At 46.0% G+C, this 23,418-nt stretch overlaps 1 long non-coding RNA gene across 1 annotated transcript in view; it reads left to right on the plus strand.

The window, feature by feature from the left end:
- Nucleotides 1–213: 213 nt before the first annotated feature.
- Nucleotides 214–23,418, plus strand: part of LOC139268400 (uncharacterized) — a 234,522-nt gene continuing 211,317 nt past the window's right edge. Inside the window, exon 1 of the long non-coding RNA XR_011594021.1 lies at nucleotides 214–11,336. This is a non-coding gene — a long non-coding RNA (uncharacterized lncRNA). The remainder of the gene's footprint in view (nucleotides 11,337–23,418) is intronic.

A 23,418-nucleotide genomic window follows, 5' to 3' on the forward strand; every position in this document is an offset into this window, starting at 1 on the left:
CATGCTCCTTGGTCCCTTTGGCCGTAAGGAACAAAACAATGATGAGAGATGGACAGTTGCGTGTACCACTCAGAGCCCGTCTGATAAGAGTCGACAAATCAATGTAACTTCGCTGATAACAATAGACCTATTGAAGATTTTGTGGGAGGATAGCTCCTCTCCTAAACCTGCATAATTTATGCTTGAAAACTCTTGTATTTCGGAGGTTCCACGACTGAACCTTCTCTTGCATTGCTCGTAATAAAACCAGTAAACCTGAGGTTTTGTTTGTTTACTTCCGTGGTTATTATACCGAGGTATCGATTAACTATATCAGTTAGTCCACCTTGCGGGAGAGAAGCCTCCTTTTTACCCCACGAACAGGATGCAGACCCTCTGACCTGGATGATGTGACCTGAATGACAGTGAGTATGTTTTGTACCACCTGCAGCTGTAGCATTGACGGGGAAGGAGGTAATCTGCATAAAGAATTAGAAGGAGTAATCTGTAGAACAAGTTATAGCGAACCACGGAAGGACGAAAACCAAGGGTGGAATAGGTGTATTGCCTAAAAAAGAAGGACTACAACCTAAGGGGGAGAGGACCCAGCGATCGTTAGAGGAAAAGTAAGGTGTATGTCCCGAAGTGTGACACGGTAATAACACGGAGAAGCCGGTATTGATCGTGTGCTGCGCAAACAAAGAAGGAATACAACCTAAAAAGTGGGGTTAGACCCCAGGATCCTCGGGAAACTGGCCAGTGGGATAAAATGCCGGCTGAGAAAAATGCAAAATTATTAAAAACAAAGAAAAATGCTGGAAAAACACGTTGAATTTACAAAGGACAGCGTGTTTTTATCAAAAGATAAAAATGCGACCTTGAAAGCTGCAGCTGCTAGAATGAGAAACAAAGATGTTTCGGAAAATGGACTGGAGGAAGATCATCAAAATACAAAACCTCATTTGAAGAAAGGAGATTTAAATTGTCTGTGAAAAAGATATTGGTTTAAATATAAAAACTTACGTGTTAAACCTGACACAGCTTTGTGCTGAGAGAGAGAAACAAAGATGTTTAACGATGGACCAGAGGAAGTCATCAAAAAAAAATTATGAAGTTCGGATTCAAAAGGGGAAAAAAATCCAAGTTATGTGACTCAGCAAAGGAAGGAAAAAAACTGGGAATTAGAGGATTCTTTAAAAAGATGGAACCGGCACGGAATTTCGATTTTGTGCCGAGAGAAATAAAACACAAGATTTGCTCAGTGAATGGGACCATAAAAATGAAATGCTGGAATGTATATAGCTTGTGGGAAAATTGGATTTCAGGAAACAAAATAGCTATTAAAAATGTGTGGTCTCGTCTTAAATCAATGAAACAATCTTTGGCAAGTATTTGAATTGGAAGTTTAGAGAAATTGGAGTTTAATTTAAAATGCTGACTTTCCCAATGAGAAGGTTTTATTATGACAACTTTACTAATGATTTCTGCTGTTTTAACGGATTCCTAATTTCTAAGCAAGTTTTGAAGGAACAAAGATTTGGGAAAAATTTTTCGGATGATTACGCGAAGTCACGGAATGACGTCAGGCCTTCTTGCAATCCTGTAAAGGAGTTAACCCTTTCCATTGAGAGCTGTTTTATATTGGACATTATTAATTTGGATTTCTTAATGAAAGAAAGAAGACTCACCTGAGAGACAGAGGAAATGGTGGGATAGCCAGAATAAAAATAAAAATGTAATAATACTCACCAGAGGCCAGATAGATACTCAAACAAAACAAATTCAAGAGTTGGAAGCTGAGATAAATAAGCTGGAAGAGATAAAGACAAGACCAGACGGATAGTGCAGTGCACAGCCAGTGCACCATCACCTACGGTAATAGAGCCAATGTACCCCACGGTGGGTAAGTGTAGTCCTCAAACCCACCCTAACAGTAAACCAGACTGGGATAACGAGTGCGGAGTAGAGTGGGCCCCGGCACATGATAATGGCTATTTATCAGCAGCACCGATACGCACTACCACCATTCCCTCCAACGGACGTAGTGCAGCACACATTACCATACAGGAGGTACCCCTCAGCCCACAGGAGAGACAAATTCTATTGAATATGTTCCCAACCCCGAAGGCAAATAGTAGGAATACAGAATTCTGACAAATGATTGGAGTAGAATACTGAATGTTATTCAGAAGACAGGGAAAGGGTAGGGGAGTACGTGGAATGAAAGTGGATTGAATACAAAGACAATTCTTGGGCTGATGATCCTGACAGAAATGTGCAGCATCCTTGAAAACGTTTAAAGACGGACTGGGGGAGGCACATCAAAAGATAATTAAATTAGGATTTAAGATATGAGATGATTACGATGAAACTTTGGAATGCGCAGAACATGTAGTGGAGTTAAAGTTAGAACAAAGGGAAAAAATAGCAAAAATAGCAGCAACAGCGGTAGCAGCAGAGATGAAGGAGGAGGAGACACACCCCGCACAGCTCCACTGATATGTTTTAACTGCAATCAGGGAGGTCACTTCAGTAGGGATTGTCCGCAGAAAAGGAAAGGTTACAGAAATTCGAAAGGGAAATGTCACAATTGTGGTAAACTTGGACATTTGGCCAAAGATTGTTGGAGTAAGGGAGGGAGCGCAGGAAGGCGAGGCCCCCAACAGGTAAAGAAGGGAACACCATTAACTAGGGAAGAGCTGATGGACAGGCTCAGACAGGTACCAGCACCACTGCCACCACTGCCCCCACCTGAGACCCCTCCAATGAGGATATTATCAACAAGCTCCGATTAGCCAGTACACGCTAGGGGTTGCCGGCCCCCGGTGGATGTATGGGATCACAGCTAGGGCATCCAAGGATGTTTATTAGTGCAGTGTTTGAGGGCCGGCACTTCGATATGCTTCTCGACACAGGAGCGTCCGTTTCCATTCCCAAGTTACATTTGCCCCGGACCGGCAGGAGTGTAAACATACAAGGAGTGGGTGGGGGATATCAGAAAGCAACCCTACGTGAGATGGTGTTATTAGAAGTACAGGGAGTAATGCTACCTACTCAGTTTTGCTGCTGTCAGAACACAGAGGGCACCATATTGGGCATCGATACCGTAACGGAGATAGGGGCACTGATAGATCCCCAGCGTAACTAGATAATTTTGGGGGATAAGCATGGAAACCGAATTAAGTTCGAACACCCGGGACACCAGCAGCAACGAGTGGCCAGAATAACCCCAATCCAACCCGAGTGGGAAACAAAGGATGTGTGGGGTAGTGTGTGTCAATTATACCCGACTCTGTGGGCACAATACAGGCAAGATTGTGGATTAGCAGAGACACCACCCATCAAAATTCCTGGACCCGAACACAAAGCTCACCGACAGTACCCATTAAGACCCGAAGCTGAGGCACCGGTCTGTCAGATAGTGCAGGAATTAGAGAAGCGCGGGGTAGTGAAACAGTTAATAGCCTCCACTAATTCACCTGTGTGGCCGGTAAAGAAACCCGACAGGTCTCACTATCGATTACACCGCCCTGAATAAGGTGACTCCTCGAGAACACATAATAGTGGTAAGTCCGGCCACAATTTTAAATGGCCTGGATCCAGAACATCAGACATTCACCGTGCTGCATATAGCAAATTGATTTTGGGCCATACCTTTAGACAAAGAGGCCCAAAGGAAATTTGCCTTCACCGTAAAGGGAAAACAATACACATGAACCAGAGTGCCATAGGGATTCCATAATAGCCCGAGCATCTTTCATCGAGTATTGACAGGGATTTTGGAAGCAGTAGACGTCGGAGAAGGAGGCACCCTTTCGCAGTATGTGGATGATATCCTGATTGCCTCCAGCACAGAACAACAACACGTACTGGCTTTAACTACAGTGCTAGGAGCTCTACAGAGCGCAGGATTAAAAATAAATCCTAGGAAAGTGCAGGTGGGAAATGAGCTAAGTAACATATGTAGGATACATGATATCACAAGGGAAGAGACAGATGCCCGAGGACAGAAAGGAGACAATTCAATCAATGCCCAGGCCAGGAACCATGAAACGGGTCAGGCAGGTACTAGGGCTATTCAACCACTGCAGAAATGTTATTCCCCAATATGCCGAGATGGCCCAACCTATACAGGACATGGTCAAAGGGGAAACTCTCCCAAGAGCCCGTAAACTGGGGCCCAGATCAGGAAACTGCATTTGTGTGATTAAAACAAGCTCTCACAAGTATTCCAGTCTTTGGACTACCAGACCAGAATAGGCCCTTTCACATCTATACCTACCATAGTAACAATCATTATAACACGTAGTGACTCAATTACATGGGGACAGTCATAGTCCAGTGGCATATTGCTCAGGTAAACCGCAACCCGCAGCCACAGGACTGTCCAGGTGCGTTGCTGCCCTAGACGGTGCGGCAAGGGCCATCAGAGTTAGTGAACCAATAATAATGTCAGGACTCATTATCCTACATACCCAGCATACCTTAGTAGAATTACTTAACACAGGAAGGCTAAAAACGGTATCCGATGCATGAAGGGCAGGGTGGGAAGCAATGCTCTTACCCCCCAATGGGACGGTAACAATAATAAAAGACAACTGTAACAACCCTGCAGGGTGGATCATTACGGAGGGAGAGGAGCATCAGTGTAGCCCAACAGGAGAAGACGAGGGAAGTAGTCAGGCAAGTGAAACCCTGCTTGAGGAGGCAGACATGGATCTATATGTAGATGGATCTCGGTGATATATCAATGGGACACCACGGACGGGATGGGTCGTGGTAGACAGCAGCGGACAGGTTAGAAGGGAAGGACGGTTAGAAGGGGGCCTATCGGCTCAAGTGGCTGAATTAGTGGCTCTCACTGAGGCTCTGAGGCTGGCTAGGGGAAAAAGAGTAAACATCTATACAGACAGTCGGTATGGTTTTGGAGTAGTGCGTGATTATATGTTAGCCTGGAGCAGACGGGGATACATGACCTCAGGAGGAGGACCAATTAAACATGAGGAGATTGTTAAACACCGAGTGAAAGCCTCCCTCCTACCCCAGGAGTGTGCGATAATAAAGGTCAAAGTACACTTAAAAATTAATGCTCAGTATCAACAGGGGAATGCATGGGCAGACGAGGCAGCCAAGTGAGTGTCAGAGATGGGTACAGTGGCCGGGGAAGCCCAGGTCGGAGCATGTACAATCGGGCCTGAGGAAATAAACATGCTTAAGGTACAGGGAGAAGCCACTCCACAGGAAAAGGAGGGGTGGAAGCAGAGAGGGGCCCAACAAGGGAGCAACGGGATATGGAGGAATGATGGGAAAGTGGTGGCCCCGGAATGCATCCAGGGGAGCCTATTAAATTCATATCATGTGTATGTCCATACAGGTAGAACCAACATGATAAGCTCAATGTCCAGATGCTGATGGTGGAAGGGAATGGGTCGAGATATAGAGGACCACTGTAGAAGGTGCGTGATATGTGCAAAATACAACCCATGGGGGAAAGTAAAGGTCAGAATGGGACATCAGCACCGACCGAAAGGACCCTGGGAAAACTTGCAGATAGATGTCGAGGGCAGGCGCCATCAATAAACCATGACCCATGATCGCGCAAATTTGTCACGTGATATTGAAGTCAATGATCCTATATTTGTACTCAACTATGGACATGGTCCCAAATGGCTTGCTGGCACTGTCAGAGCCAAAGAAGGGAGTAGAGTGTTTCAGGTCAAACTCGCAAATGGACTAACTTGCAGAAAGCATTTCGACCAAACCAAACTACGATTCATAGACAGCCACGAGCAACCTGAAGAGGACACAACCAGCTTCGACTCTCCAACACACACCCAAGTGGCAACCGACATCACGGTTGACCAGGAAGCTGAACTCATCAGCCCCAGCAGCCCAGCAAGGTCAGCTGCGCAGCAGCCCAGCGAAGGCCCAACCAACTCACCTGCACCTGCATTTGTACCGAAACGATCGACTAGGGAGCGGAAAACCCCAGATCGTCTCACCCTGTAAACAAGTGAACTATTGACTTTGGGAGGGAGTGATGTTATATATGCAACACTATGTAACCAGCATTCTACCGCCACCAGAGGGCGGATCTGTTGGAGTCCCAATGGATCCCAGCATCCCTTGGGAGCACTGTATATAAGCAGGCCTCCCATAGAACCAGCATTCTGGAGTTGGAATAAAGAGATTAATGTCACACTTACTCACGTCTTCAGTACTCAGTTACATTTCTTTATTCGAGACGTAATAAGTTGAATAAAGAATCTAAAACACTGATGGTGACGGACGGAGCAACAGTAGACTTAAATAATAGACATAAAACAATGCAACGAGGAAACAAAACAACATTGGGGATGGGCCAGTAATATGGGACCAATAATTAGTGGGAATAAGACCAGGGTGTGTTTTATAATCAGAAGGGACAGAGATACTGTACCCGGGGGAAGGGGGTGCAGATTTCACTCAACATCTATGAATGGTGATGGAGGGATACCTCCCGAGATAGACCCACCAACACGGCCCCACCCACTACTTTAACAACAGTGAGTACTACCAGAGCCCCGACCATCACACCACCAACATCACAAACGTGTCCAACTATGAACGCTGGGGCAAAAGGGCGATTGATTAATCAGACCAAGGATAAGATACACTTCGGGGTACGACAGCGAATAATTACTGTATTCCTAAATTTAAACACTATAACCACCCTCAACTTCTGCGAGTTAAACACTATAAGTCTGTATAGAAACCTGACCCTATGAGCACGTAAGGCCCGGAATCAAAAACCATGAAGTTTTACGTGGAAAGATGGTCATGTAAAAAATGGGACTGAGGAAAAAGAGGGATACTAGAAATGGTACGAGGCGGGATACACAGAAGGATACGCGGCAGGAGCTACAATGGTAAACACTATAGAGCTACGCACAATAGATAATCGAGTTAATGCTCTAACACGAACCTTACAGGGATTTCTGGAAAGGGATGAGGATAATGAAAAGTTAGAGGCACAACTGGGTGATGGCGCAGAAAGGGAATTATTACAATTGGCCCACACATTGCGAGAACTATAAATGAATCGAGGATCTTAAGTAAAACCATACAGACAGAACTAGTATGTACAGGATATGGAGCATGTTTGCTCAATGGAATACAACATAACCGAGAGCAGCTTCAGAATGGAAACGTGCCGGATTGGCTAACACTTGATGTATTAACCAACTAGAACTTGGACAAAAACGTGACTCATGCCTGCGAGGTGTGGAGAAACAGTCATGCTTGGGTCCCAAAGGCCAGATGTGTAACCGGACTATGAATATACTAGGTTTTGTATTAACTATACCACAGTATGATGTGACATAGGGATATCCTCTATACCAAACAATGCAGGAGAAATAAGAAATCAAACTCGCGTGCGGTACCATGACAAACCCGAAATGTAACTGAAGAGAACAACATTACTAAGAGTCTCAACATAGATGATTGTTATAAAAATAACCAAGTTGCTTTATGTCGAGATCCACTACGAATGATCAAAGATGACTGTGGATATAACCATGTAGACGGGTGCACCTTGAGTATCACCCCGCTAACACAGGACTACTAAATTATCGCTGTTCCACGAGGAAATGGAGTTTGATGTTTGAGCGCCATGGCAACTGAAATGAAGAAAGGAACACCTCATTGTGGATATGACTTCTGCTTTACTCCGCTTGACGAGACAGATATAAACGGGTTTATTATAACCCCTGAACTAAAGGAGGAACGATCGATGCGACAATGATGGACATTCCCTGGGGAGGTCATGTGAAGGCCATCGGGCACAAGGAAAACCGATACTCGAACTGAATGAGGAACAAACTCGACTGAATTGGACACCATTCAACAACATAAAGGATACCCCAGGTGGGCTGTAAATTCGGCAGAATAGAGAAGACCCCAAGTGAGGAAACATAGAAGAAACAGAGGATACCCCAGGCGGGGCATAATTCAAAAACCGAGAAAATGTTGGCTAAAAAGGACTTATATACGAACTATGCTGCACTAAATGTACTGGTTATAGTGCAAGGGAACTAATCTTGCTAGTATTATTCTTTAAAAAGATGTAACCGACGGAAGAGGCAGGTCCTAACCCGTACAATAGTTAAACATTGAATAAAGGGAAATCGTACAGTCCGTCATAAAGGACTTACTTAGTATAACCTTGATGGGAAAGCCAACAGGTAGATCCTGCAGCTCGGGAAGTAGCGCTACCCAAGCGAAAGGACAACCCTGGAAGCTCACCCGTGAGGTATTAATTGGGAAGTGGCCTATCCTGGGAGTATACCATAAGGGGGGAATTGTAAGGGATAAATTGTAAGGTTGCAAACAGGGGGTCAGAATTAGGCTGAAGGTAGTGAACTTATAAATTGCATGTGTATGTAACACTTGTTTGTATAGGTATAGCACACTTATACACATTAAACTATAGCTTAACCTTCGGAACACTTAAACAGCCGAAGTCAGCAGTTTTGTTTAAAAGTCCCTGAGGAAGAGATAAGGAAGCCAGTACAGCCACACTAGGCGTTGGATAGACTGGGATCGAGGGCAAAATGTAACACAACATTGATGAGAGATGGACAGTTGCATGTACCACTCAGAGCCCGTCTGATAAGAGTGGACAAATCAATGTAACTTCGCTGATAACAATAGACCTATCGATGATTTGTAGGAGAATAGCTCCTCTCCAAAACCTTTATAAATTATGCTTGAAACCGCTTGTATTTGGGAGGTTCTACGACTGAACCTTCCCGTGCATGCTCGTAATAAAACCGGTAAACCTGAGGTTTCGTTTCTTTACTTCCGTGGTCGTTATATATTGGGAAGCTGGGCGAGGTGTCAATTAACTATATCAGTTCGTCCGCCTGGAAGGAGAGAAGCCTCCTTTTTGCAGTAACACATATAAACCTATGAACACTGATGGAAAGGCATAGAGCACCCAGCCCAACCAGTCTGCCTCACACAACTGCGATACCCCTTATACTGAAACATTCTACACTCCACCCCAACCGGAGCCATGTGATCTCCTGGAGTGCAAAAATCAGCTAAAGATCCAGGCCAATTTAGGGATAAAAAATCTGGGAAAATTCTTCTCCGACCCATCCAGGCGATTGAAACTAGTCCAGGAGATCACCCTGGCTGTATTCTATTCCCTGCAGTACTTACCATTATATCTGCAGTGTCCAACAATAGATCATCCAGTCTAATCCCAATTACCAGCTCTAGGTACGTCACCCTGCAGGTTACGGCACTTTAAGTGCCCATCCAACCATCTCTTAAAAGTGGAGAGTGTTTCTGCTTCCACCACTCTTTCAGGCAGCGAGTTCCAGATCCCCACAATCCTCTGCATAAAGAAGCCCCCCCTCAAATCGCCTCTAAACTTTAAAACAATGCCCCCTCATAATAGACCCCTCCAACAATCGAAATAGACCCTTATTATCCACTCTGTCCAGGCCCCTCAATATTTTGTACACCTCGATGAGGCCTCCTCTCAACATACTCTGTTCCTATGAGAACAAACCCAGCCTATCCAATCTGTCGTCATAACTAAGATTCTCCATTCCAGACACCATCCTAGTAAATCTCCTCTAATGCAATCTCGTCCTTCCTACAATACGACGAGCAGAACTGCATGCAGTACTCCAGCTGTGGCCTAACCAAAGTACAAAACAATTTAAGCATAACCACCTTGCTCTTATATTCTATGCCTCGGCCAATAAAGACAAGCATTCCGTATGCTTTCTTAACCACCTTATCCACCTGGCCTGCTCCTTTCAGGGATCTGTGGACAAGCACTCCAAGGTCACTTTGTTCGTCTACACTATTAAGTGGCCTACCGCTCAATGTGTATACCCTTTCTTATAGCCCTCCTAAAGTGCAGCCCCTCACACTTCTCTCAAATAAATTCCATTTGATATTGCTCTGCCCACTTGACCACTAGATTGATATCCTCCTGCTGCCCAAGACTTTCCTCATCATTATCAAACATAGACATGCTGACTTACCCCACACCGAGTCTGAAAGTGTACAATGTCCTATTATACCGTTCACACCCTGACCCTGCTGAAATGACAAGTGAACTCATCCATGTCCATTGGCCTTGATGCCCATTCCTCCTGAATGTCGCAGCATTGCTTCAAGAGCCTGATGGCTATAGCCCAAATGCCTGGAGGACACTGTGCCCCAAGACCACCATCTCTTGTTCAGATGCTGCGACAAAGGAGAACTGTGGAAACATTACTGGCCGAGAGATAGACATCATAAATGCTCAACTGGAGACATATCTTCATCAGTTGAGCCTTCTGGATGACTATCTCTCGCTCTCAGTGTGGATAGTGACCAGTAGTTCCTCTGATGGTCAAACATAGAAACATAGAAACATAGAAATTTACAGCGCAAAAGGAGGCCATTTCGGCCCACCGTGTCCGCGCCGCCCGACAAAGAGCCGCACAGCCCTTGGTCAGCAGCCCTCAAGGTTACATATTGTAAGGGATAAATTGTAAGGTTGCCAATAGGTGGTCAGAATTAAACTGAAGGTAGTGAACTTATAAATTGCCGATGTATGTAACACTTGCTTTTTAGGTATAGTACACTTATGCACATTAAACTATAGCTTAACCTGAGTAATACTTAAACAGCCAAAGTCAGCAGTTTTATTTAAAGTCCCTGAGGAAGAGAAAAGAGGAAGCCTGTACATCCACACTAAGTGTCGGATAGTCTGGGGTAGAGGGCAAAACATAGAAACATAAAAACTTAGAAATTATGTGCAGGAGCAGGCCATTCGGCCCTTCGAGCCTGCACCGCCATTCTATAAGATCATGGCTGATTTTTCAACCTCAGTATCCCTTTCCTGCTTTCTCTCCATGCTCCTTGGTCCCTTTGGCCAACAAGGAACACAACATTGATGAGAGATGGACAGTTACATGTACCACTCAGAGCCCGTCTGATAAGAGTCGACAAATCAATGTAACTTCGCTGATAACAATAGACCTATCGAAGATTTTGAAGGAGGATAGCTCCTCTCCTAAACCTGTATAATTTATGCTTGAAAACTCTTGTATTTCGGAGGTTCCACGACTGAACCTTCTCTTGCATTGCTCGTAATAAAACCAGTAAACCTGAGGATTTGTTTGTTTACTTCCGTGGTTATTATACCGAGGTATCGATTAACTATATCAGTTAGTCCACCTTGAGGGAGAGAAGCCTCCTTTTTACCCCACGAACAGGATGCAGACCCTCTGACCTGGATGATGTGACCTGAATGACAGTGAGTATGTTTTGTACCACCTGCAGCTGTAGCATTGACGGGGAAGGAGGTAATCTGAATGTGATTCAGAAGGCAGGGAAAGGGTAGGGGAGTACGGGGAATGAAAGTGGATTGAATACAAAAACCATTCTGGTGCTGATGACCCTGACATAAATGTGCAGCATCCTTGAAAACGTTTAAAGACGGACGAGGAGAGGCAAATCAAAAGATAGTATTTAATATAGGAGATGATTATGATGAAACTTTGGAATGCGCAGAACATGTAGCGGAGTTAAAGTTAGAACAAAGGGAAAAAATAGCAAAAATAGCAGCAACAGCAGTAGCAGCAGAGATGAAGGAGGAGGAGACACACCCCACACAGCTCCACTGATATGTTTTAACTGCAATCAGGGAGGTCACTTCAGTCGGGATTGCCCGCAGAAAAGGAAAGGTTACAGAAATTCTAAAGGGAAATGTCACAATTGTGGTAAACTTGGACATTTGGCCAAAGATTGTTGGAGTAAGGGAGGGGGCGCAGGAAGGCGAGGCCCCCAACAGGTAAAGAAGGGAACACCATTAACCAGGGAAGAGCTGATGGACAGGCTCAGACAGGTACCAGCACCACTGCCACCACTGCCCCCACCTGAGACCCCTCCAACGAGGATATTATCAACAAGCTCCGATTAGCCAGTACACGCTAGGGGTTGCCGGCCCCCGGCGGATGTATGGGATCACAGCTAGGGAATCCAAGGATGTTTATTAATACAGTGTTTGGAGGCCGGCACTGCGATATGCTTGTAGACACAGGAGCGTCCGTTTCCATTACCAAGTTAGATTTGCCCCGGACCGGCAGGACTGTAAACATACAAGCAGTGGGTGGGGGATATCAGAAAGCAACCCTACGTGAGATGGTGTTATTAGAAGTACAGGGAGTAATGTTACCTACTCAGTTTTGCTGCTGTCAGAACACAGAGGGCACCATATTGGGCATCGATACCGTAACGGAGATAGGGGTACTGATAGATCCCCAGCGTAACCGGATAATTTTGGATGATAAGCAAGGAAACCGAATTATGTTCGAACACCCGGGACACCAGCAGCAACGAGTGGCCGGAATAACCCCAATCCAACCCGAGTGGGAAACAAAGGATGTGTGGGGTAGTGTGTGTCAATTATACCTGACTCTGTGGGCACAATACAGGCAAGATTGTGGATTAGCGCAGAGACACCATCCATCAAAATTCCTGGACCCGAACACAAAGCTCACCGACAGTACCCATTAAGACCCGAAGCTGAGGCATCGGTCTGTCAGATAGTGCAGGAATTAGAGAAGCACGGGGGAGTGAAACAGTTAATAGCCTCCACTAATTCACCTGTGTGGCCGGTAAAGAAACCCGACAGGTCTTACCAACTAACTATCGATTACACCGCCCTGAATAAGGTGACTCCCCGAGTACACCCAATAGTGGTAAGTCCGGCCACAATTTTTAATGGCTTGGATCCAGAAGATAAGATATTCACCGTGCTGGATATAGCAAATTGATTTTGGGCCATACCTTTAGATAAAGAGTCCCAAAGGAAATTTGCCTTCACCGTAAAGGGAAAACAATACACATGGACCAGAGTGCCATAGGGATTCCATAATAGCCCGAGCATATTTCATCGAGTATTGACAGGGATTTTGGAACCAATAGACGTAGGAGAAGGAAGCACCCTTTCGCAGTATGTGGATGATATCCTGATTGCCTCCAGCACAGAACAACAACACGTACGAGCTTTAACTACAGTGCTAGGAGCTCGACAGAGCGCAGCATTAAAATAAATCCTAGGAAAGTCCAGATGGGAAGGAGCGAAGTAACATATGTAGGATACATAATATCACAAGGGAAGAGACAGATGCCCGAGGACAGAAAGGAGGCAATTCAATCAATGCCCAGGCCAGGAACCATGAAAGGGGTCAGGCAGGTACTAGGGCTATTCAACCACTGCAGAAATTTTATTCCCCAATATGCCAAGATGGCCCAACCTATACAGGACCTGGTCAAAGGGGGAAACCCTCCCAAGAGCCCGTAAACTGGGGCCCAGATCAGGAAACTGCATTTGTGTGGTTAAAACAAGCTGTCACACGTACTCCAGTCTTGGGACTACCAGACCAGAATAGGCCCTTTCACATCTATACCTAACATAGTAACAATCATTATAACACGTAGTGACTCAATTACATGGGGACAGGCATAGTCCAGTGGCATATTACTCAGGTAAACCGCAACCCGTAGCCGCAGGACTGTCGAGGTGCGTTGCTGCCCTAGACTGTGCGGCAAGGGCCATCAGTGTTCGTGAACCAATAATAATGTCAGGACTCATTATCCTACATACCCAGCATACCTTAGTAGAATTACTTAACACTGGAAGGCTAAAAACGGTATCCGATGCACGAAGGGCAGGGTGGGAAGCAATGCTCTTACCCCCCAATGGGACGGTAACAATAATAAAAGACAACTGTAACAACCCTGCAGGGTGGATCATTACGGAGGGAGAGGAGCATCAGTGTAGCCCAACAGGAGAAGACAAGGGAAGTAGTCAGTGAAACCCCGCTTGAGGAGGCAGACATGGATCTATATGTAGATGGGTCTCGGTGCTATTTCAATGGGACACCACGGATGGGATGGGTCATGGTAGATAGCAGCGGACAGGTTAGAAGGGAAGGACGGTTAGAAGGGGGCCTATTGGCTCAAGTGGCTGAATTAGTGGCTCTCACTGAGGCTCTGAGGCTGGCTAGGGGTAAAAAGAGTAAACATCTATACAGACAGTCGGTATGGTTTTGGAGTAGTGCGTGATTATATGATAGCCTGGAGCAGACGGGGATACATGACCTCAGGAGGAGGACCAATTAAACATGAGGAGATTGTTAAACACCGAGTGGAAGCCTCCCTCCTACCCCAGGAGTGTGCGATAATAAAGGTCAAAGCGCACATAAAAATTAATGATCAGTATCAACAGGGGAATGCATGGGCAGACGAGGCAGCCAAGTGGGTGTCAGAGATGGGTACAGTGGCCGGGGAAGCCCAGGTCGGAGCATGTACAATCGGGCCTGAGGAAATAAACATGCTTAAGGTACAGGGAGAAGCCACTCCACAGGAAAAGGAGGGGTGGAAGCAGAGAGGGGCCCAACAAGGGACCAACGGGATATGGAAGAATGATGGGAATGTGGTGGCCCCGGAATGCATCCAGGGGAGCCTATTAAATTTATATCATTTGCATGTCCATAAAGGTAGAACCAACATGATAAGCTCAATGTCCAGATGCTGATGGTGGAAGGGAATGGGTAGAGATATAGAGGACCACTGTAGAAGGTGCGTGATATGTGCAAAATACAACCCATGGGGGAAAGTAAAGGTCAGAATGGGACATCAGCACCGACCGAAAGGACCCTGGGAAAACTTGCAGATAGATGTCGAGGGCAGGCGCCATCAATAAACCATGACCCATGATCGCGCAAATTTGTCACGTGATATTGAAGTCAATGATCCTATATTTGTACTCAACTATGGACATGGTCCCAAATGGCTTGCTGGCACTGTCAGAGCCAAAGAAGGGAGTAGAGTGTTTCAGGTCAAACTCGCAAATGGACTAACTTGCAGAAAGCATTTCGACCAAACCAAACTACGATTCATAGACAGCCACGAGCAACCTGAAGAGGACACAACCAGCTTCGACTCTCCAACACACACCCAAGTGGCAACCGACATCACGGTTGACCAGGAAGCTGAACTCATCATCCCCAGCAGCCCAGCAAGGTCAGCTGCGCAGCAGCCCAGAGAAGGCCCAACCAACTCACCTGCACCTGCATTTGTACCGAAACGATCGACTAGGGAATGGAAAACCCCAGATCGTCTCACCCTGTAAACAAGTGAACTGTTGATTTTGGGAGGGAGTGATGTTTTGTATGCAACACTATGTAACCAGCATTCTACCACCACCAGAGGGCATATCTGTTGGAGTCCCAAGGGATCCCAGCATGCCTTGGGAGCACTGTATATAATCAGGCCTCCCATGCTGTACCAGCACTCTGGAGTTGGAATAAAGAGATTAATGTCACACTTACTCACGTCTACAGTACTCAGTTACATTGCTTTATCTGAGACATAACAAGTTTAATAAAGAATCAAAAACACTGATGGTGACGGACGGAGCAACAGTAGACTTAAATAACAGACATAAAACAATGTAACGAGGAAATTAAACAACATTGGGGATGGGTCAGTAATATGGGACCAATAATTAGTGGGAATAAGACCAGGGTGTGTTTTATAATCAGGAGGGACAGAGATACTGTACCCGGGGGAAGTGGGTGCAGATTTCACTCAACATCTTTGAATGGTGATGGAGGGATATCTCCCGAGATAGACCCACCAACATGGCCCCAACCACTACTTTAACAACAGTGAGCACTACCATGGCAACGACCATCACACCCCCAGCACCACAAACGTGTCCAACTATGAATTCTGGGGCAAAAGGGAGATTGATTAATCAGACCAACGATAAGATACACTTCGAGGTACGACAGCGAATAATTACTGCATTCCTAAATTTAAATACTATAACCACCCTCAACTTCTGCGGGTTAAACACTATAAGCCTGTATAGAAACCTGACCCTGTGAGCACATAAGGCCCAGAATCAAAAACCATGAAGTTTAACGTGGAAAGAGGGTCATGTAAAAAACAGGACTGAGGAAAAAGAGGGATACTAGAAATGGTATGCGGCGGGATACACGGAAGGATACGCGGCGGGAGTTGCGACGGTAAACACTATAGAGCTACACACGATAGATAATCGAGTTAATGCTCTAACACGAACCTCACAGTGATTGCTGGAAAGGGATGAGGATAATGAAAAGTTACAGGCACAACTGGGTAATGGCGCAGAAAGGGAATTATTACAAGTGGCCCACACATTGCGAGACCACGCCAGAACTATAAATGAATCGAGGATCTTAAGTAAAAGCATACAGACAGAACTAGTATGTACAGGATATGGAGCATGTTTGCTCAATGGAATACAACATAACCGAGAGCAGCTTCAGAATGGAAAGGTGTCGGATTTGATAACACTTGATGTATTTACCAACTGGACCTTGGACAAAAACATGACTCATGCCTGCGAGGTGCGGAGAAACAGTCATGCTTGGGTCCCAAAGGCCAGATGTGTAACCGGACTATGAATATACTAGGTTTTGTATTAACTATACCACAGTATGATGTGACAAAGGGAGATCCTCTATACCAAACAATGCAGGAGAAATAAGAAATCAAACTCGCGTGCGGTACCATGACAAACCCGAAATGTAACTGAAGAGAACAACAGTACTAAGAGTCTCAGCATAGATGATTGTTACAAAAATAACCAAGTTGCTTTATGTCGAGATCCACTACGAATGATCAAAGATGACTGTGGATATAACCAAGTGGACGGGTACACCTTGAGTATCACCCCGCTAACACAGGACTACTAAATTATCGCTGTTCCACGAGGAAATGGAGTTTGATGTGTGAGCACCACGGCAACTGAAATGAAGAAAGGAACACCTCATTATGGATATTGACCTCTGCTTCACTCCGCTTGATGAGACAGATATAAACGGGTTTATTATAACCCCTGAACTAAAGGAGGAACGATCGATGGGACAATGATGGACATTCCCTGGGGAGGTTATGTGAAGGCCATCGGGCACAAGGAAAACCGATACTCGAACTGAATGAGGAACAAACTCGACTGAATTGGACACCATTCAACAACATAGAGGATACCCGAGGCGGGCTGTAAATTCGGCAGAATAGAGAAGATCCCAAGTGTAGGAAAGATAGAAGAATCAGAGGATAACCCAGGCTGGGCATAATTCGAAAACCGAGAAAATGTTGGCTAAAAAGGACTTATATACGAACAATGCTGCACTAAATGTGCTGGTTGTAGTGCAAGGGAACTCATCTTGCTGGTATTATTCTTAAAAAGATGTAAACAACGTAAGAGGCAGGTCCTAACCTGTACAATAGTTAAACATTGAATAAAGGTAAATCGTACAGTCCGTCATAAAGGACTTACTTAGTATAACCTTGATGGGAAAGCCAACAGGTAGATCCTGCAGCTCGGGAAGTAGCGCTACCCAAGCGAAAGGACAACCCTGGAAGCTCACCCGTGAGGTATTAATTGGGAAATGCTCTATCCTGGGCGTATACCATAAGGGGAGAATTGTAAGGGATAAATTGTAAGGTTGCAAACAGGGGGTCAGAATTAGGCTGAAGGTAGTGAACTTATAAATTGCCTATGTATGTAACACTTGCTTGGATAGGTATAGCACACTTATACACATTAAACTATAGCTTAACCTTCGTAACACTTAAACAGCCGAAGTCAACAGTTTTGTTTAAAAGTCCCTGAGGAAGAGATAAGGAAGCCAGAACAGCCACACTAGGTGCTGGATAGACTGGGGTAGAGGGCAAAATGGAACAAAACATTGATGAGAGATGGACAGTTGCATGTACTACTCAGAGCCCGTCTGATAAGAGTGGACAAATCAATGTAACTTCGCTGATAACAATAGACCTATCGATGATTTGTAGGAGGATAGCTCCTCTCCAAAACGTGTATAAATTATGCTTGAAACCTCTTGTATTTGGGAGGTTCCACGACTGAACCTTCCCGTGCATGCTCGTAATAAAACCGGTAAACCTGATGTTTCGTTTCTTTTCTTCCGTGGTCGTTATATATTGGGAAGCTAGGCGAGGTGTCAATTAACTATATCAGTTAATCCACCTGGAAGGAGAGAAGCCTCCTTTTTGCCCCAACTCATATAAACCTATGAACACTGATGGAAAGGCAAAGAGCACCCAGCCCAACGAGTCCGCCTCACACAACTGCGACACCCCTTATACTGAAACATTCTACACGCCACCCCAACCGGAGCCAGGTGATCTCCTGGGGTGCAAAAACCAGCCAAAAACCGAGGTCAATTTAGGGATAGAAAATCTGGGAAAATTCCTCTCTGACCCATCCAGGCGATCGAAACTAGTCCAGGAGATCACCCTGGCTGTATTCTATTCCCTGCAGTACTTACCATTATATCTGCAGCGTCCAACAATAGATCATCCAGTCTAATCCCAATTACCAGCTCCAGGTACGTAACCCTGCAGGTTCCAGATCCCCACAATCCTCTGCGTAAAGAAGCCCCCCCTCAAATCCCCTCTAGACTTTAAAACAATTCCCCCTCATAACAGACCCCTCCACCAATTGAAATAGACCCTTATTATCCACTCTGTCCAGGCCCCTCAATATTTTGTACACCTCGATGAGGCCTCCTCTCAACCTACTCTGTTCCAATGAGAACAAACCCAGCCTATCCAATCTGTCCTCATAACTAAGATTCTCCATTCCAGGCAGCATCCTAGTAAATCTCCTCTGCACCCTCTCTAATGCAATCTCGTCCTTCCTACAATACGGTGACCAGAACTGCATGCAGTACTCCAGCTGTGGCCTAACCAAAGTATAAAACAATTTAAGCATAACCTCCTTGCTCTTATATTCTATGCCTCGGCCAATAAAGACAAGTATTCCGTCTGCTTTCTTAACCACCTTATCCACCTGGCCTGCTACTTTCAGGGATCTGTGGACAAGCACTCCAAGGTCTCTTTGTTCGTCTACACTATTAAGTGGCCTACCGCTTAATGTGTATACCCTTTCTTATTAGCCCTCCTAAAGTGCAGCACCTCACACTTCTCTCAATTAAATTCCATTTGATACTGCTCTGCCCACTTGACCAGGAGATTGATATCCTCCTGCTGCCCATGACTTTCCTCATCATTATCAACCATAGACATGCTGACTTCCCCCACACCGAGTCTGAAAGTGTACAATGTCCTATTATACCATTCACACCCTGAGCCTGTTGAAATGACAAGTGAACTCATCCATGTCCATTGGCCTTGATGCCCATTCCTCCTGAATGTCGCAACATTACTTCAAGAGCCTGATGGCTGTGGCCCAAATGCCTGGAGGACACTGTGTCCCAAGACCACCATCTCTTGTTCAGATGCTGTGACAAAGGAGAACTGTGGAAACATTACTGGCCGAGTGATAGACATCATAAATGCTGAACTGGAGACATATCTTCATCAGTTGAGCCTTCTGGATGACTATCTCTCACCCTTAGTGCGGATAGTGACCAGTATGCTCACTAGTAGATAGTTCCTCTGATGGTCAAACATAGAAACATAGAAACATAGAAATTTACAGCGTAGAAGGCGGCCATTTCGGCCCATCGTGTCTGCGCCGGCTGACAAAGAGCCGCACGGTCTTGGTCAGCAGCCCTAAAGGTTACATATAAACCTATGAACAATGACGGAAAGGCAAAGAGTACCCAGCCCAACCAGTTCGCCTCACACAACTGCGACACCCATGATACTGAAAACATCTACACTCCACCCGCTCCTGCAAGAGGCAAAAACCAGATAAAAACCTTGACCAATTTAGGGAGAAAAAATCTGGGAAAATTCCTCTCCGACCCATCCAGGCGATCGACACTAGGTCAGGAGATCACACCTTATCCACCTGGCCTGCTACTTTCAGCAATCTCTGGACAAACACTCCAAGGTCACTTTGTTTGTTTACACTATTAAGTGGCCTACCGCTTAATGTGTATACCCTTTCTTATTAGCCCTCCTAAAGTGCAGCACCTCACACTTCTCTCAATTAAATTCCATTTGCTACTGCTCTGTCCACTTGACCAGTATTCCCTGCAGTACTTACCATTACATCTGCGCCGTCCAACAAAAGGTCATCCAGTCTAATCCCAATTACCAGCCCTAGGTCCATGACCCTGCAGGTTACTGTACTTTAAGTGCCCATCCAACCATCTCTTATAAGTGGAGAGAGTTTTTGCATCCACCACTCTTCCAGGCAGTGAGTTTCAGATCCCCACAACACTCTGCTGAAAGAAGCCCCCCTCAAATCCACTCTAAACCTTAAAACTTTGCCCCTCCACCAATGGAAATAGACCCTTACTATCCACTATGTCCAGGCCCCTCAATATTTTGTACACCTCGATGAGGTCTCCACTCAACCTCCTCTGTTCCAATGAGAACAAACCCAGCCTATCCAATCTGTCCTCATAACTAAGAATCTCCAATCCAGGCAGCATCCTAGTAAATCTCCTTTGCACCCTCTGCAGTGCAATCACATGCTTCCTACAATACGGCGACCAGAACCGCACACAGTACTCCAGCTGTGGACTAATTAAAGTATTATGCAATTTAAGCATAACCTCCCTGCTCTTATATTCTATGCCTCGGCCAATAAAAGCAAGCATTCCATATGCCTTCTCAACCACTTTATCCACCCGGCCTGCTACTTTCAGAGATCTGTGGACAAGCACTCCAAGGTCCCTTTGTGCATTTACACTATTAAGTGGCCTATCGTTTAATGTGCATATACTTTCCTTATCACCTCACAATTCGCTGAATTAAATTCCATTTGCTACTGCTCTGCCCACCTGACCAGTCGTTTGATATCCTCCTGCAGCCCATGACTCTCCTCTTCATTATCAACCCACACAGCCAATTTTAGTGTTGTCTGCAAACTTCTGAATCATAATCCTTATATTCAAATCTAAATCGTTGATATATACCACAAAAAGCAAGGGACCCAGTACTGAGCCCTGCGGAACCCCACTGGAAACATCCTTCCAGATACATTGGAAACCAAGCCACTTTGTGAAAAACAAGCTGCTAATGCAGAGGATACTCACTACCTCTGATCTCTTGAACCCAAGCTTCCAGAGTAATTTACTTCCACAGGGAAATACTGGAAGTGACCCACCCACCCAGATCTGTGGTGGGCTATCAGCGGTCACTGCTTGGAGAGGTGGAGCTGGACAGGTTAACGAAGATTACTTGTTGCGAGCTCTCTGCATCCCTATTCTGGAATGATGGGCTCGCATGGTACAAAGGACATTGTGGTCCGGATAAAGCCTTGCAAAGGCTTATGGAGGTGAATGATTACATAGGATTATATAGGATTACATAGGACATACGGCACAGAAACAGGCTATTTGGCCCAGTCAGCCAATGCCGGTGCTTTTTCTCCATCCACTCATCTATCAGCAGAACCCTCTATTCCCTTCTCCCTCATATGCTTGTCTAGCTTCCCCTTATATACATTGATACTACTCACTTCAACCACTCCCTTGGGTAGCAATTTCCACATTCTCTGGGGAAAGATTTTCAGGCACTGCAGTTGCCCATTGGTGCTGAGGGCTTCTTTGGTGAGCAAGTGGAGGAGGTGCTGCATAACTTCTCTATCTTTCGATTCGACCTCGCTAGAAATGAACCCTAGTGCTTGGTCTATTTTGTGGTACCTTATCGACTGGTCTCTAGTTCCCTGGACATGTTCTATCTCCCTTAAATACAGGAATGGATTGGTGATGGTGCTACATTTTCTAGAGGAGGAAGGTCCAGGAACAACCGCCTTTACATTTCCCGGACGTATGTCTCCCGCATTCTGGTGGCTTTCATATGGCTGGTGGGATTCTGGAGGATGAGCGGCTCTGGGATTCGTTCATCAATTCTGGGCATGGCTGAACGTTCTACCACAGCAGCTCCTCCACTTGATCACCAAAGAAACCCTCAGCACCAAAATCTACAGGGCATCTGCAGTACCTGAAAGAACCCAAAGTTACATGGCCAAGCTCATTGGCAAGGCAAGGCCCACTAGATGCTGGGCCCTGCTCCAATATTGAGGGCACCCACACAGCTTGTTGCTGCAGTAGATGCTCTCTGAAGGTGGTCCTCACTCTGTGACAGGGATTGCTCCCTCATCTCACCTGCGAGGCATTAGGCTGCTGGTCAGTGAAGCCGGCCCCAATGTATTTGGAGGCAGGGAATTCGGGACATGTGCTAAACCCTGCAGGAAGGTCCGCCAGACCCCAAATATGGGTGGACCAGGACTAGTTTCACGAGGCAGTAACCCTCCTTCTGAATCCTTCCATGACTGAAGTTCACCAGAAACCAATAAACTGCAAGGTGTGAAAGCAGGGTGGCGGAGGCACTATGGATGCTGTCTACCTTGGCCTTAACTGGAGTCCACCCAAACTGTCCAGAAAATTAGTAGGATGAATACAGCTATAGCCTGAGGCCTTTGCAAGAGCCCAATAAAAACTAAAGCCCCCGTGCTCCCTCCCTTCCCCAAGTGAAGGGACCTCCGGAACCCACAGTTTCAGACTCGGTTAAACACATGAAAAAGCCTAACCGACTGGAGATTGTGGTCCGACTCAGGCTCCCAGCTTGGTTTCCGAAGGCAGGATGGCTCTGGGAAGCTGCCTTGGGCTGAAGAGACAGGGAAGGTTGATAGTGAGGCTCTGGGAACAGAGATGAGTGTCTCACGATCAGCTTTCCCTGCAGGTTCAGCCCGAAGAAGCTACCTGGAGGCTTCCTGCCTTCAGAAGAGATTAGCTACAGGCTCATGAATACAAAGGCTGATTGAGTTAGACCCTCCAGACATGAGCCCCCGCCTCGTGGGGGAGGTACCACTGAGGCACACATATCCTCCCTTGGAGTGAGAGCCCTTGGAACCTAGATGCCCCATAGGAATTGGGAGAGATCTTGGCACCAGCAGTCACGGACTCCTCCGAGCCAGCTGGTGCCAGGGGAGGACTCCCTCTTAATTCTGGGAAGTCTTGGGGCAACAACCAGAGTGTCCGCGCTTGAGACTTTCCTGTTTCGTCCCAAGGTGGACCCCTGGCCGGCACTGGTTGGCGATGACTGCACAGACTGGGCTTTACCCAGTGCCAGTGCAGTTCACCCCAAGCAGTGCCGAACTGAGCCTGGAGTTGGAGCAGGGTTGGTGCTTGATGCCGATGCAGGGACATGAGGGCTAGATGGTTCTGTGGGGGGTGGGAGGGGTTACTGGCCGTCAAATTAAACACAAATTGAAAGGTGTGGAGTTGTCACTGAGAAATGGATGGGACACAGAGCGATGGCATCAGGAGAATTTCAGTTGGACCGCCCCACTCCTTCTGTGGTTTCTCTGCTGGCATTGTTTTGATTTCTGTCACAATGTGCTCTCTCTTATGTGTCTGATCCACTTGTCTTTGTGGTTTT

The sequence above is a fragment of the Pristiophorus japonicus genome, chromosome 8 (genome assembly GCF_044704955.1).
Source record: "Pristiophorus japonicus isolate sPriJap1 chromosome 8, sPriJap1.hap1, whole genome shotgun sequence".
NCBI classification, from domain to species: Eukaryota; Metazoa; Chordata; class Chondrichthyes; family Pristiophoridae; genus Pristiophorus; species Pristiophorus japonicus.